At 48.4% G+C, this 12,790-nt stretch overlaps 1 pseudogene; it reads right to left on the bottom strand.

Annotated features, from left to right (window-relative positions):
• Nucleotides 1-11,499: 11,499 nt before the first annotated feature.
• Nucleotides 11,500-11,718, bottom strand: LOC105884741 (general transcription factor IIH subunit 5-like; annotated as a pseudogene).
• Between the last annotated feature and the right edge of the window lie 1,072 nt (nucleotides 11,719-12,790).

Raw genomic sequence — 12,790 nt, 5'->3', positions numbered from 1 at the left:
GAAGGCAAACAAATAAGGTCATTATTTACCCACTTCTGGTGAACCAGTGAATGACACGGTCACAGCGGTGGCATCTAAATCAAGGAGTAAATGTTTGCAAAGTGAACATCGTCCGGAGCACCCCCACGACGCAGTTCGCAAACAAACAAACGTGGAGGCTCACCGAGGCTTTCATACCACGTCTCTCATGATCGTGCATTCATGTAATGGTTGTATACTTCATGAACGTTTATTTTACAGTAATTTGGATGCATGCGTTCATTCACGTTGTGACCTGATTATTCCAGTTCAGGGCCCCTGGCAGCCAGAGCCTTTCGCGGCAGCTCAGGGCACACGGCGGGAGCCCGCCCTGCACACGGCGCCGCGCACTGCAGGGCGCTGTCACAGCCACGCTGGCTCAGGCCCGCCCGTGTGGACCCACCAGCGCACCTCCTGCGCACTCCTTTGGGATGCAGGAGGAGTCCAAGCACCTGCAGAAAGCCCACGAGACTCGGGGAGAACAGGGGAGTGTCTGTCTCCACCCAGACAGTGGCCACAGCTGGAAGTCGAGATCCTTCTCATCAGCATTATAACTAAATGATGTCACTCAAGGACCTGCTCTACTTATTTTTTCTTTGCTTACTGTCTGCCTGTCCACCAACCCTTCCTTTTCCCTTCCCCAATAAGAAACTAAGTTTGATAAGCATAGGCATCTTTGTTTTGTTCTCTGAAGTGTTCCAGCACCTGGAATAGTACCTGACACATATTAGGTGTTCAAGAAATAGTTGTTCAGTGAAAAATAATAATAGTAACGCACACATGGTTTCATAAATCCCCTTTTCACTTAGTCTACCCCAAGTCTGCTCCTGGTGCTTGCAAGCAAAGCACCCCAAGTGAGACAGTGCTCCTCCCAGCACACCATGGCTCCAAAGAAGAAACTGCTATACTTTTCTGCATTTAAAACAATCAGAAAAAAAAGAAAAGACACAGAGCGTTTAATGGTCTCTACACTGAATTCAGCTCTGACTGGACAGCTGCTTCTTTCTGTCACCCATGTTGGCAGAAATCAGTGGAAAAGTCACTGGCTTTGAAGCCAGGAATCTCGTGGCTTTGGGCATCACTGAAGTTCCCTGGACCTCAGTTTTCTCACCTGTAAGGCAGATCAAATGATCCCTATGCCTCAGGGTTGCTGAGAAGATTAAATGAGATGCTGAGACCATGAGTGTGACTCACCCAGCACAGAGAGCCTCACCCCTTGCAGTGAGAGCAGCTCAGCGGGCAAGAGGGCATGGGGGCTCTGGGGCAGGAAAAGCAGCTCACATCCCACCTCCACCACCCACTGCTGGCAGCCTCGGGCACATCCCCTGGGCCCTCTGAGCCTCCAATGCCTTGTCCTTAAAATGGGGATAATTAGAGTAGCCTAGATCAGAGGACAAGCACAGGGACCACAACTCGTGTTAGCACCGTGCCTGGCACATGCAAGGCGCTCAATAAATGTTTTTGTTGCTATTGCTAGGACTCAGTACATGTCCTTTTCCTTCTTGCGATAAGAGCATCAACACTTGAGCCAGATTGTTTACTTTTTTTCTCTTTTGATGCCAGTGATGGTACATAACTTGCCCCAATAACCTAACTCCCCAGGAATATTTTGATGGGATAACAAAAAATGTGCTTTTTGTGCTTTCTACAGCTACAGTCCTATGACTCCTGACCTAGAACTGTCCAAACAAGCCTGAAATGCGGGCTTTCTGCCAAGCCTTCTTGGAGAGGGGAGATTTAGCATGCAGCCCTTCCTTCCCTGGCACCACCCCGCCCCCGCCCCGCCACACCCAGCTCTGCCGCAGGCGTGTCAGCAGCGCTTAAGTGGTTTGGTAAACAGGACTCCTTCCGCTCCCTTTGGCAGAGCACTGGGTGGTGTGTGGAGGAGGCCCGAGGCCAGAGGCACGTGAAGGTGGTTCAGAAGTGCCTGCGAGGTGCCGTCAACCGTGCCAGGGCACGAGAGGCAAGGGGCATGGCTGCTGTGCCCTGGCGGCTGATTCAAGTCCTGGCTCATGAAACTCTGTGTGTGGATCAAGAATCAGAGCAGCTAAGAACAGACAAGCGTTCCTGTCTGCCTTGGATTGGGGCCGTTAGAGTGATCCGAGATGCCAGGGATGCCAGGTGGCTGCCAAACTTGTTGCAGAATCCTCACAGCTCCTTTGTGGCTTCTGGTTTTCATATGCATCTTGTAGAACACACGGCCTCCTGCTTCCTGCGGTCTTGGAGTCAGGGATCTATATAAACGATGTCACCCCAAGCTTACACAAACACACGGTGTCCCCTGCCTCTGCTCCCCTGTTGTGACCAGGAAGGCTGGACTGCCGCACGGTTAACTCTGCACAGGAGTTAAACTGGGCTCCTTTGAAGTCCACTGTGTTCCATCCATAAGTTATCAGCTCTGCAAATGTATACCTCAGACAGGCACAGTAATTACTTGTCCAAGTCTCCACCAAGGACAGACATCTAGAACTGACTCACTGTGCTTCTGTGGTCACCCTTTCCATTTTAGAGAGGTGTATATTGGGCAGGACTTTGGGGTACAAGTGAAAGAAACCCAACTGCAATTGACCTAAGCAAGAAAGAAGACATACTGATCCCCATGACTGAGAGGCTTGGGAGCCAATCAGCTTCTGGAACAGCTGGATCCAAATAAAAATCCAAATAAAAAAAATAGTGCCAGACCCTCGTGTCTCTGTTTAGGCTCTGCTTTCCTCACGCCCTCTTCTTCCCAGGTGGGCCACCCTGACACGCCACAGGACGGGCCCCCAGGAGCTTCGGCTCTGAGCCTACGTCTCGGCAGTGTAGCCTCTGCAGGAGACGGAGGAAAACTCTTGGCCAAGGGCGGCCCTGGTGTTGACTGGCCCTGCTCGGGTCCGGCTCTAGAGCTTGTCCTAGTCCCTCCCATTCCCTCTTGTCCTGCCTCATGCTTTGCCTTTACCTGCTGAGTGGACGGAGTGAACTAGTGCAAAAGAGCACAAACAAGAGACTATGAATATATAGAAAAAGAAGCAATGAGTTCCCCTGAGTGGAGAAGGGGAAATCAAAAAGGGCAAGTAGGATTTTAAATACAAATGTCCTGTTCATACATAAAGTAGATTGTCATCCTTAGGGTAGAACCGTGGGGGGAGAGGGGTTTGCCAGGGTGAGTGCAGGGCCTGGGGAAAGATACAGGCAGAGGGTTTGGGGAGCCCTGTCTGCAGAAGTAGGACGTCAGGAGGTTACACCGGGGAGGACAAGCAAGACCCAGATTAGCTGAACCGAATTCTGCAGCAGGCCCACCTGGCCTCACTGAGGCCTCGGAATCATCACAGGAGCTCATGGGTGCAGAGGGGCAATGGAGGCCCCCAGCCCTACGGACCTCAGTCTGGGAGCTGTGCTCCCAACTCAGCAGCACCCCGCTGCCCCCATAAACATGAGTGTATCCTCAGCAGACTTGATGGGCATCTGGACCTACATCCTTCTGAGATCAGGCCTCTTGCTGCTTCTCCCGGCCTCTTTCCCTGCCCCCCTGGCTGCTTCTGAACCCCCATAGTTCAGACACCTGAGCCTGCCCGCAGCCTCCTCACAGCAGGTCCTGGTTGCCCTGTGTTCTGTGTTGTGGGCAAAAGGAGGCCGGAAAAAGCAACCAGGGGCCTGACACAATTGATACTTTCCTCCCCTGCCCTTGAGGGTCTGTATCAGGGGTCCTCAAACTTTTTAAACAGGGGGCCTCAGACCGTTAGAGGGCCGGACTATAGTTTAAAAAAACTATGAACAAGTTCCTATGCACACTGCACATATCTTATTTTGTAGTAAAAAAACAAACGGGCAAAAACACCCGCATGTGGCCCGCAGGCTGTAGTATGAGGACGCCTGGTCTGAAACCCGAAAGAAGCTTGAATGGGCTAGGTTAATGACTGTGACCTCCGGGCAAGGCCTTTCAGCTTCTATTTCATCCTCTGTGGAACAAGGATAATTGACAAGTCTCCCAAGTTTTGGTGAAATTTAGAAGTAGTATGTAAAGTGCTAGCCTGCTGCCTTGGTTGCATTCATTTATTTAAAATAATCACTGAGCGTCTATTAATACTATGCCCCAAGCACAATGCTCCGCACCAAGTTGCAGCTCTCAGCGAGGCAGACACAGTCCCTGCCTGCAGAAGGTTGCAGGTGTGTGGGTGTGAGTGCACGTGTGTGTTGAGTTTGGGGCCTGGAGACACTGCATGACCACATACAACACAGTGAGTAAGTGGACCTCGAGGGGCATGCAGGAGGGTGGCAGCAGGTCGAGGGACGAGCAGCCTGGATTCGGGAGCTCTGGGAGGCCGTGCCGTCTCTACATGAGGCTTACAAAATCCAGAAACTCGGTGTGACTGGACCAAACACTGTGCCTGGCAGAGAGGTAAGAAAGGAGATTGAGGACATGCGGATCTTGGCATGCCAATCGGGGGTTGCCTTTCTTCTAAGACCCCTGGGGGGTTGAGTGGGGGGGGGGATGGAGCGACGCGGGCGCTGCTTGCGGTGACCTTCCAGCCGGCGCTTCCGCCAAGCAGTGCTGTCAAAATGTCCATCAGTCCTAGCAGCCTCTGCTCCAGTCCCTCCAACGGCTCCCCATTTTCCTCTGCGGAGCGCCCAAGTCCCCACAGGGCCCTGAGGGCCCGCCGAGCCTCCCTGCTCGCTGGGCGCCCCTGCCGGCCGCGGTGGGCGCTGCCGCCGGCCTGGCGGTGCTCTCCTCCCCTGGCGCCCTGGCTTTGCTCAGATCGCCTTCCCAGTGGGGCGCCGTGCCCGCCCGCCGGACACTGAGCTTGCCCCACGGCCCTGACGCCTTCCTCCCCTCCCTGTCGCTGTGCGGCTTCTCCACACGCTCGCCCTGCCACGCGCCGGCGGCCCGGCGAGCCCAGCGGGCCCACGCGGCTGACGCGGGTCCTCCGCCCCGAGGTGGCGGCGCCCGTCCGCACGCGCGCTGGCTGCAGAGCAGTGGCCGTCCTGCCTAAATTACTTCCTTGTTGTGTTTTCCTTCCGTCATCTCCACCTTGTGGCTTCCTGGAGGTAGGGGTGTTTTGACTGTTCTGTTGACTGAGATGCCAAGTGCCTACAACGATGTCACTAGCACAGTCGAAGTCCAGTTTATATTGTGAGCTAAAGTAGGCTCACCCCAGTGGCTGGCTGAATGGATCCCCTGGTGGCCAAAGGAATATCCTAAAATTAAATTGTCCGCCAGGAGGAGGGAGGTCAACATGCCTTATCATGCCCCCTCCCGCCTTGGGGACTTCCTTTGTAACCCATTAACAGGCCTAAGGGTACGCAAGACACACCTGAGGGCCCTCAATTGACACAACAAATCCAAGTCTGGTGGCTTTTCTCTGAGAACAGCTCCTTTTGTTAAAACATTCCAAGCCTTTAGACAAAGCTTCATGTCTTCAACCAATTACAGTCCAAAGAATCTTTAAACCCACCTGTAACCTGTAAGCCCCACCCCCCACCCCCTTGGAGATGTCCCACCTTTTGGGGCCAAACCAATGTCTGCCTCCCACATATTGATTGATGGCTTTACCTGTAACCCCTGTCTCTCTGAAATGTATAAAAACCAAACTGTAGCCCAGTCACAGCAAGTCCACTTGCTCAAGGCCTCTTGGCAGTGGCTCCTGGTCATGGTCCTCAAATTTGGCTCAGAATAAATCTCTTTTAAATTATTTTACAGAAGTTTGGCTTTTTCCGTTGACAATATTAATCAAAGGAATTGTTCAATTCACCCACTTGTTGACGGGACTTGGTAGGAAACAGGGGCTTGCAGGTAACCAGCAGACCACCGGCTTCCGTGGTGTGGCGGGTGGTTGCTGTCGCGAGTCGGGGAGCGGCCGGAGGCTGCACAGGGCCTGCAGGGTCGGCTCGGTGGGGAGGAGGTGATAGGCTTGAGCTATTTCCTCACTGAATTACCATTAGCTTTCTTCCTGTGTGTGGCCTCACCCACCACTGGGGCGATCAGAACCTCCACCCCAACCTGTCCCCCGCCACCGACCCTACCCCCAAGTCTGCCTCAGCCCTCGGTAGCGTCACTAATAATACCAGTAAAACATGGGCTGGGTGCTGTTCTAACCTGGCACAGGTTGTCTTAGCCAGTCAGCATCCCTATGATTTTAAAGATGAGGAAACTGAGGCACAGGGAGGCAGAGTGAGTTCTGAGTGGCTGAGCTGGGATTTGAACATAGGCTGCCCAACTCTAACCCGCTAAACCCGCTCCGAGCACCGGCAGCTCTGGATTCAGCAGCTGAGAAAGGAAGACGGCACTGAGGAGGCGCCGCGGCACCAAGGCAAACTTGATTTGGGGGTGTCACAAAGAAGGAGACTTTTCTTCTTGTCTGCAGGAGGGGCTGACTGGAGCCACTGCTCTGTGTCTCACGGGGAACCCCAAAGCCTGCCGAAGCCCCCACAGCTGCCAGGTCCCATGCAGGCCTGGATGCCCCGCTGAGCTATGCAACAGGAAGGGACTGGAGCTGCCAACATGGTGCATTACCTGGGGAATTAATAAAAATTAAAAAGGAGCAAGCCTGGGCCTTTTCCCCCACTGAAGGAGAGCAATGAGGATCTGAAAAACAGGGTTATTAGCTCCACCAGACACTCCGTTGCCATGGATACTCCCAGCCCAGAGTGATGCCTCTTCCTGCCCCTCAGTTCCCAGACTGCTTTGCTCTTCAGCCCTAATGCATGCAGGCAAAGCACAAGTTTTCTCCTCACTTCCCCAAAACTGCTCCTAGAAGTACAAAAGGCATTTAGGAGCCAGAGCTGGGGAGAGCCATTTTTTAAACAACTGTCTGCTTTCAAACTCTGTTGTGCATTCATGTTAGCTGTAGGCATGTTAATGTGAGCTTGTGTGTGTGAGTACAGTTGTGTCCTTAGAAAGTGTGTCTGTGTGCTACCACTGAAGATCAGACACCTGGGAGGTCTGAAGAGAGGGAATTAATAAGGAAATTAGCAAGTTCTGTGTCTGTGTATATGCAGCTGTTACCAGGGATGGCTGCAGGTGATCATGAGAACTACATTAAAAATACAGATATCAGTACCTTAAAATGAAGCCCAAACTTTTTCCCCATGCTCCTCCAATGCAAATACAGACATTGATCTTTGTGTCCCCAAGCTCTCACAAAAAAACTGTGCCTGTCACTAACATTCTCAATAGACATTTGTCAGATATGCATATTTGAGTGCTGCTTCTAACTTTTCTAATACTCCTTACCTCATTTGAGCCCCACAACTACCAACATCAACAGCAAGTGACAACTGTCCACCCCAGGCCAAAACTGGCAACATAAATGATAACCATTTAAAAATGCTGCTGTGGAGACTCGCTTGAAATGCATAGTCCACGGTAGATTGATGGGGGACGCGGGTGATAGATGGTGACATAATGTGAACAAGCAAACGTAAGAGAATGTCAATAGTAAAAATGCCTGGGTTGGATGAATTTCAAAGGTTCTTTCATTCCCTCAAATTCTATGTTTCTGTATTGATCGTCTAAGCATTTATCAGATACGTACTATAAAATGAAGATAAATTATCATTAGTCAGCTGCAATCAATGTAAGGTTAAGCTTTGCAGCTGTGCAGAACGAAGCCCAAGCGTGTCTGTCAGTCAGGGGCTAGCTTGTGCTGTCGCAGTGAACGTCATTCACATCTCAGGGCTTGAGCTGCGAAGGCTCATGTCTTGCGTACACTGTGCGTCCACCGCAGATTAGCTGGGGCTTTGCACCGACATCACTATTGACATTGTCATCTTTATTGTTTTCTCTCGGGGCCGGGGACAGAGAGCCCCTGAACATTGCCTGGGGGAAAGAAGAGAGTTGGCAAAGCTCTCCAGGCATCTTAGGCCTCTTCCCGCCTCACTGAGTCACACCGGGGAGGGGAGCAGGTGCTGCTAGCGCAGGTCCACAGGCGCCAGCCCAGTGGTGTGCGTGCCCTTCTGACCTTTCTCTCCTTTTCGATCATAAGCCACTCAAGGTTGTCTCTGTGAGTTTCTTCCCCTAATTATGCAAAGTACAACGCCCAGAAAATTTCCCCCTCTCTTTCTGACACTAAGTAAACATCTACCATGGGGAATGATTGAATTTCTAACATCTTTACCCTCTGAAGAAAGTGGCTCTTTTCTATGTGTGTGCCCTCATTTTGCCAGCTCAAGGATAAAATCTCATGGACGGTGTTCAAGGTGGGTCTTAGAACCTGTGGAACCAACACCTTTCGTTGTCGTCTCTGTCTGGTGGAGATGTGAGGCTCCGCAGTGTGACAGTTTCTCTTTCTGGAAGCTCTCAGCCTGACACTTTGCTATTATGTCTTTGCAGCAGGAAGCAGGGACAGAGGGGATCATTTAAGGACCCCAAGTCTCCCATGGAATTTCCTAGAGGCAGAGGTGATAATAAAGACTCAATGAAGTGGGACAATCTGGAAGGAGATAGCTATTAACAGTCTGAATGGAAGGGGAGAAGGGGCTGAAAAGAAACCCTGAAGTTTGTTTTCAAGACAAAGATCTCATCTCCCAATTCCTTACCTCCTGTGCTCTTTGCCTCCGTGGATGTCTTTGCATCTACTCCCTGCGGTGAGGGAGGAGGCCAAGCCCCTCCCCAGAGGCCATCAAGCCAGCCCAGTACATTCTGACACAGGTTTCAGTGAAAGGCAGCTTGGCTCCAAAGCTGCAAAGTACAAAGCCCTTCACAGCAACAGCCAAACAGGTACATAAATGAATCAATACTCAAGTACTCAACACATTCACACGTATTTACTACAGAAACACACTGGCTCGGGCCAATACCTGGGCTCCTAACTGTGCTAGTCAATATCACTGGTCAATTAAAAGCTAAAGGAATTTTATCCCTCCCCCTGACACTCTAGACTCCTGGCTCATAAAATGGATTTCAAGTCAGCATAATTGGCTTGCTTTGCATGGCAGCTGTGTTCCTGAAAAGTTTCTTGTAAATCAAATTCTCTTTTAAAATGCATGAAACTTTCCATTTCAAAGGAACCCTGTGATTAGTCCTTTTGTAAGGCAAAGAATCTTTCTGTATTACAAAAAGCACCACCACCACCTGCCCCCCATCCAGATCTCCCTCCCCTGCCATCCCATTCCTCCTGGTTGCCACCTGCCCCTCCTGCTCCATGCTACAAGGTCAGCTCTAGGAAGAAATAACATTTTTTAAGAGGACTCACATCTTTGTGAGTTGGAAGCAAACCAAATTCCCAGCTTTTTAACATGTATCTTACAAACATCCTGGTTGAGAAGCTGCAGAATATGTATCACTTGTTTGTGGATAACACAATGCACAATCACCAGAACTGCTGACGAGCTTGGCCCTGAAAGGAACACGCTGATGCTCTCCGGGAGAATGGCTCATCATCTTTCACTCGAAACCAACCAAACACGGCGTCTTGGAAGGCAGGTGGAGACACGATTAAGGGCGTCTTTATTTTCCCTCCCCAGCTCCCCCACCTCCTGCTGCTAGTAAAGACTGAACAGTAAAATGAATCATGGAAAATATTCTCCAAACTCCATTGGGAACATCGGTCTATAATTTTGCCTAAAAGCGAGACCAAAGACTAGCCCTGTGCTTCTCCGTCTGCAGTCATCTGAGATGTTTGCCGTGCCCCTGTACCACCTGTAGTATTACTCACACAGGTTCAGTTAAATTGACACACTTCTTTTTACGTAGCCTCATGAGAAGCAATGAGATCCATGAAATCACAGGCTTGATATTTAGTTATATTTTTTCTAGGACACATTAAAATAAGTTTATATCCCCAAAGTGGGTTCATCCAAGTGCCACCTACAGTCATCCTTTGGGCCATTATTGATAGACACACCACACTTTGCCAAGACTGGACAAGGAGGCCTCACCAACTCCGCCTGAGCCGTGACAGTCTCAATGCCCTCACCGCTGTCTGCACATGTGGCCTGCATCCGTTCAGCAAACACCATGGCACCTGCCGTGCAAGGCGTGAGGGGTGTGGGGGATGCAGTGGGGAGGGCAGGCTGAAAGAGAGAGGGAGTATGGTGTGTTTCGTAAAGCACTAGGGGAGCACAGAAGAGACACGGACTCTCCCTCAGGAATAGGAGCCTCAAAGACAGCACCTTGGCTGTGCTTAGAATGATGGACGAGATCCATTCTGAGAGGGAAGGCCAGGAAAGGCCTTCCGAGAGAGTGAACAGCCACGTGCAAAGGCCCAGGGGCATGTGACGGGTAGCACGCAAGACAGAGGGGTGAGTGCTCCGGGTGGCAGGAGAGGGGGCAATTTTTAAAATCAAATTATGGAGGTATTTTGTATAGATTTGGTGATAATATTCTCAAGGTTCATTCATAACATCAAATAACAGAATTTCCTTCCGTTTTAAGGCTGATTATAATTCTATTATATGTTGTTATAGATTGAATTGTATCTCTCCCAAAAATTCATATAAGGAAGCTTTAACCCCCCAGTGTGACTGTATTTGGAGATACGGCCTTCAAAAAGGCAATTAAATGTAAAAGGAGGTCGTAAGGGTGGAGCCTAACCCAGCAGGTCTGGCGTCTGTGAGCAGAGGAGGTGAGGGCAGGAGCCCACAGAGCGGGGCGCCGGAGGGCCCTGAGCGAGCGCCGCCCTCAGCAGGCCCAAGACACAGGCCTCAGGAGAAACCCACCCTGCCAGCACCTGGGGCTTGCACTTCCAGACTCCAGAACCGTGAGAAAGTAAATTTCTGTTGCTTAAGTCACCCAGTATGTGTGGTATTTCATTATGGCAGCACTAACAAATTACTAAATACGTGTATATGGCATTTTGTTTATCCATTCATAAACAAATTAGCTGGGTTGCTTCTACCTCTAGGCTATTGTGAATAATGCTACTATGAACATGAGTATATAAATATCTCTTCAAGATCCTGCTTTCAATTCTTTTGGATATATATCCAGAAGTGGAATTGCTGGATCATATGTTAATTCTATTTTTAATTTTTTTGAGGACACTTCATACTGTTTTCCATGGCAGCTATACCATTTTATATTCCCAGAAACATTGCACAAGGGTTCCTATTTCTCCACACCCTCACCAACTCTTATTTTCTGTGTTTTGATAGCAGCCATTCTAAAAGATGTGAGATGTTCACTCACTGCAGTTTTTATCTGCATTTCCCTAATGATTAGTGATATTGAACATCTTTTCATGTGTTTATGGCCCATCTGCAAATCTTCTTTGAAGAGTCAGTGTTTATTCAAGTTCTTTGCCCATTTTTAAATTGTATTGTTTGCTTTTTTGTTGAGTTTCAGTAGTTCTCTATATATTCTGGATATTTTTAAAGGATTTTTTTTAAATTCTAGGGTACAAAAAATCAGTTCAGGGGACTTTTTTCTGGACAAATGACCCCTTGGTCTTTCCCATAGCAGGCTCCTAAGCAATCCTGTAAGTCTAATCAGTTACATAAGATACTGAGTGGTGAGTATTTCACATTTGCTGCTTATAATTCCTCAGTGGTCAGTATCTAGTATTTTCACTTCTGGGTAAGAGAAAAAGCACTTTGGTCCGTTAATTCACTCACTCACTCCTGGAGGACATTAACCAAGTCTGCTATTACAAAGACATGAGTTTCGTCAATGTCTTGCATGATGACCTTCTTCCCCAGGGCACTGGACTCATCCAAATACAGCAGAAACTGCTTCGTGGCAGGACCACAGGCTATACACACTCCTTTCAAGACATCGACCAGCATTTCCCAGTCAGAATGTGGGGATGACCTCAAGAATGCTCCGCCCACAGACCCAGCTGTCCCTTGGCCTGTATTCTGCATATTAATCCACTATCAGATATACGATTCACAAATATTTTCTTCCATTCTGTTAGTTGCCCTTTTACTCTGTTTATATTGTTTTTGATGCCCAATATTTTTTAAATTTCACAAAGCCCAGTTTCTCTATTTTTCCTTTTGTTGCTTGTGCCTCTGGTGTTATAGCCAAGAAATCACTGTCAAATATAATGTCATGAAGATTTTGCCACATATTTTCTTCTAAGAGTTTTATAGTTTTAGGTCTTAAGTTTGGGTCTTTTTTCCATTCTGAATTAATTTTTGTGTATGGTAATATGTAGGGGACCAACTTCAATTTTTTTCATGTGGATATTCCATTTTTTCAGCACCATTTGTTGAAAAGACCATCCTTTTCCCAAAGAATGGTCTTGGCACCCTTGTTGAAAGTCATTTGGCCATATATGCAAAGGTTTGTTTCTGGGCTTTCTACTTTATTTATTCGGTTTATATTTTTGCCTTTATGGCAGTACCACACTGTTTTGATTATCATAGTTTTATATTAATAGTAAGTTTTGAAATTGGGAAGTGTGAGTCTTCTAGCTATATTCTTTTTCAAGATTGTTTGGTCCCTTAAGATTCCATGGAAATTTGAGGACAGTCTTCCAATCCATGCTCATATGATATATTTCCATTTATCTATGTCTTCTTCAATTTCTTTCAGCAATACTTTGTGGCTTTCACTGTGTAAGTCTTTCACCTCCTTGGGTAAGTTAATTTCTAATATTTTATTCTTTATGATGCTATTGTCAGTAGAATTATTCTCATAATTTCCTTTTCATATTATTCATTGTTATTGTATAAAAATGCAGTTGATTTTTGTGTGTTGCCTTTGTATCCTGATACTTTGCTGAATTTATTAATTAGTTCTAACAGGGCTGTTTGTGGACTGTTCAGGATTGTTTTTACATATAAGACCATAGAATCTGTGAACAGAGATAATTTTACTTCTTCCTCTCCAATTTGGATGCCTTTTATTTCT

Source organism: Microcebus murinus, chromosome 20 (genome assembly GCF_040939455.1).
Source record: "Microcebus murinus isolate Inina chromosome 20, M.murinus_Inina_mat1.0, whole genome shotgun sequence".
NCBI lineage: Eukaryota > Metazoa > Chordata > Mammalia > Primates > Cheirogaleidae > Microcebus > Microcebus murinus.
The sequence above is the reverse complement of the archived record's forward strand: the minus strand, read 5'-3'. Positions and strand labels throughout refer to the sequence as shown.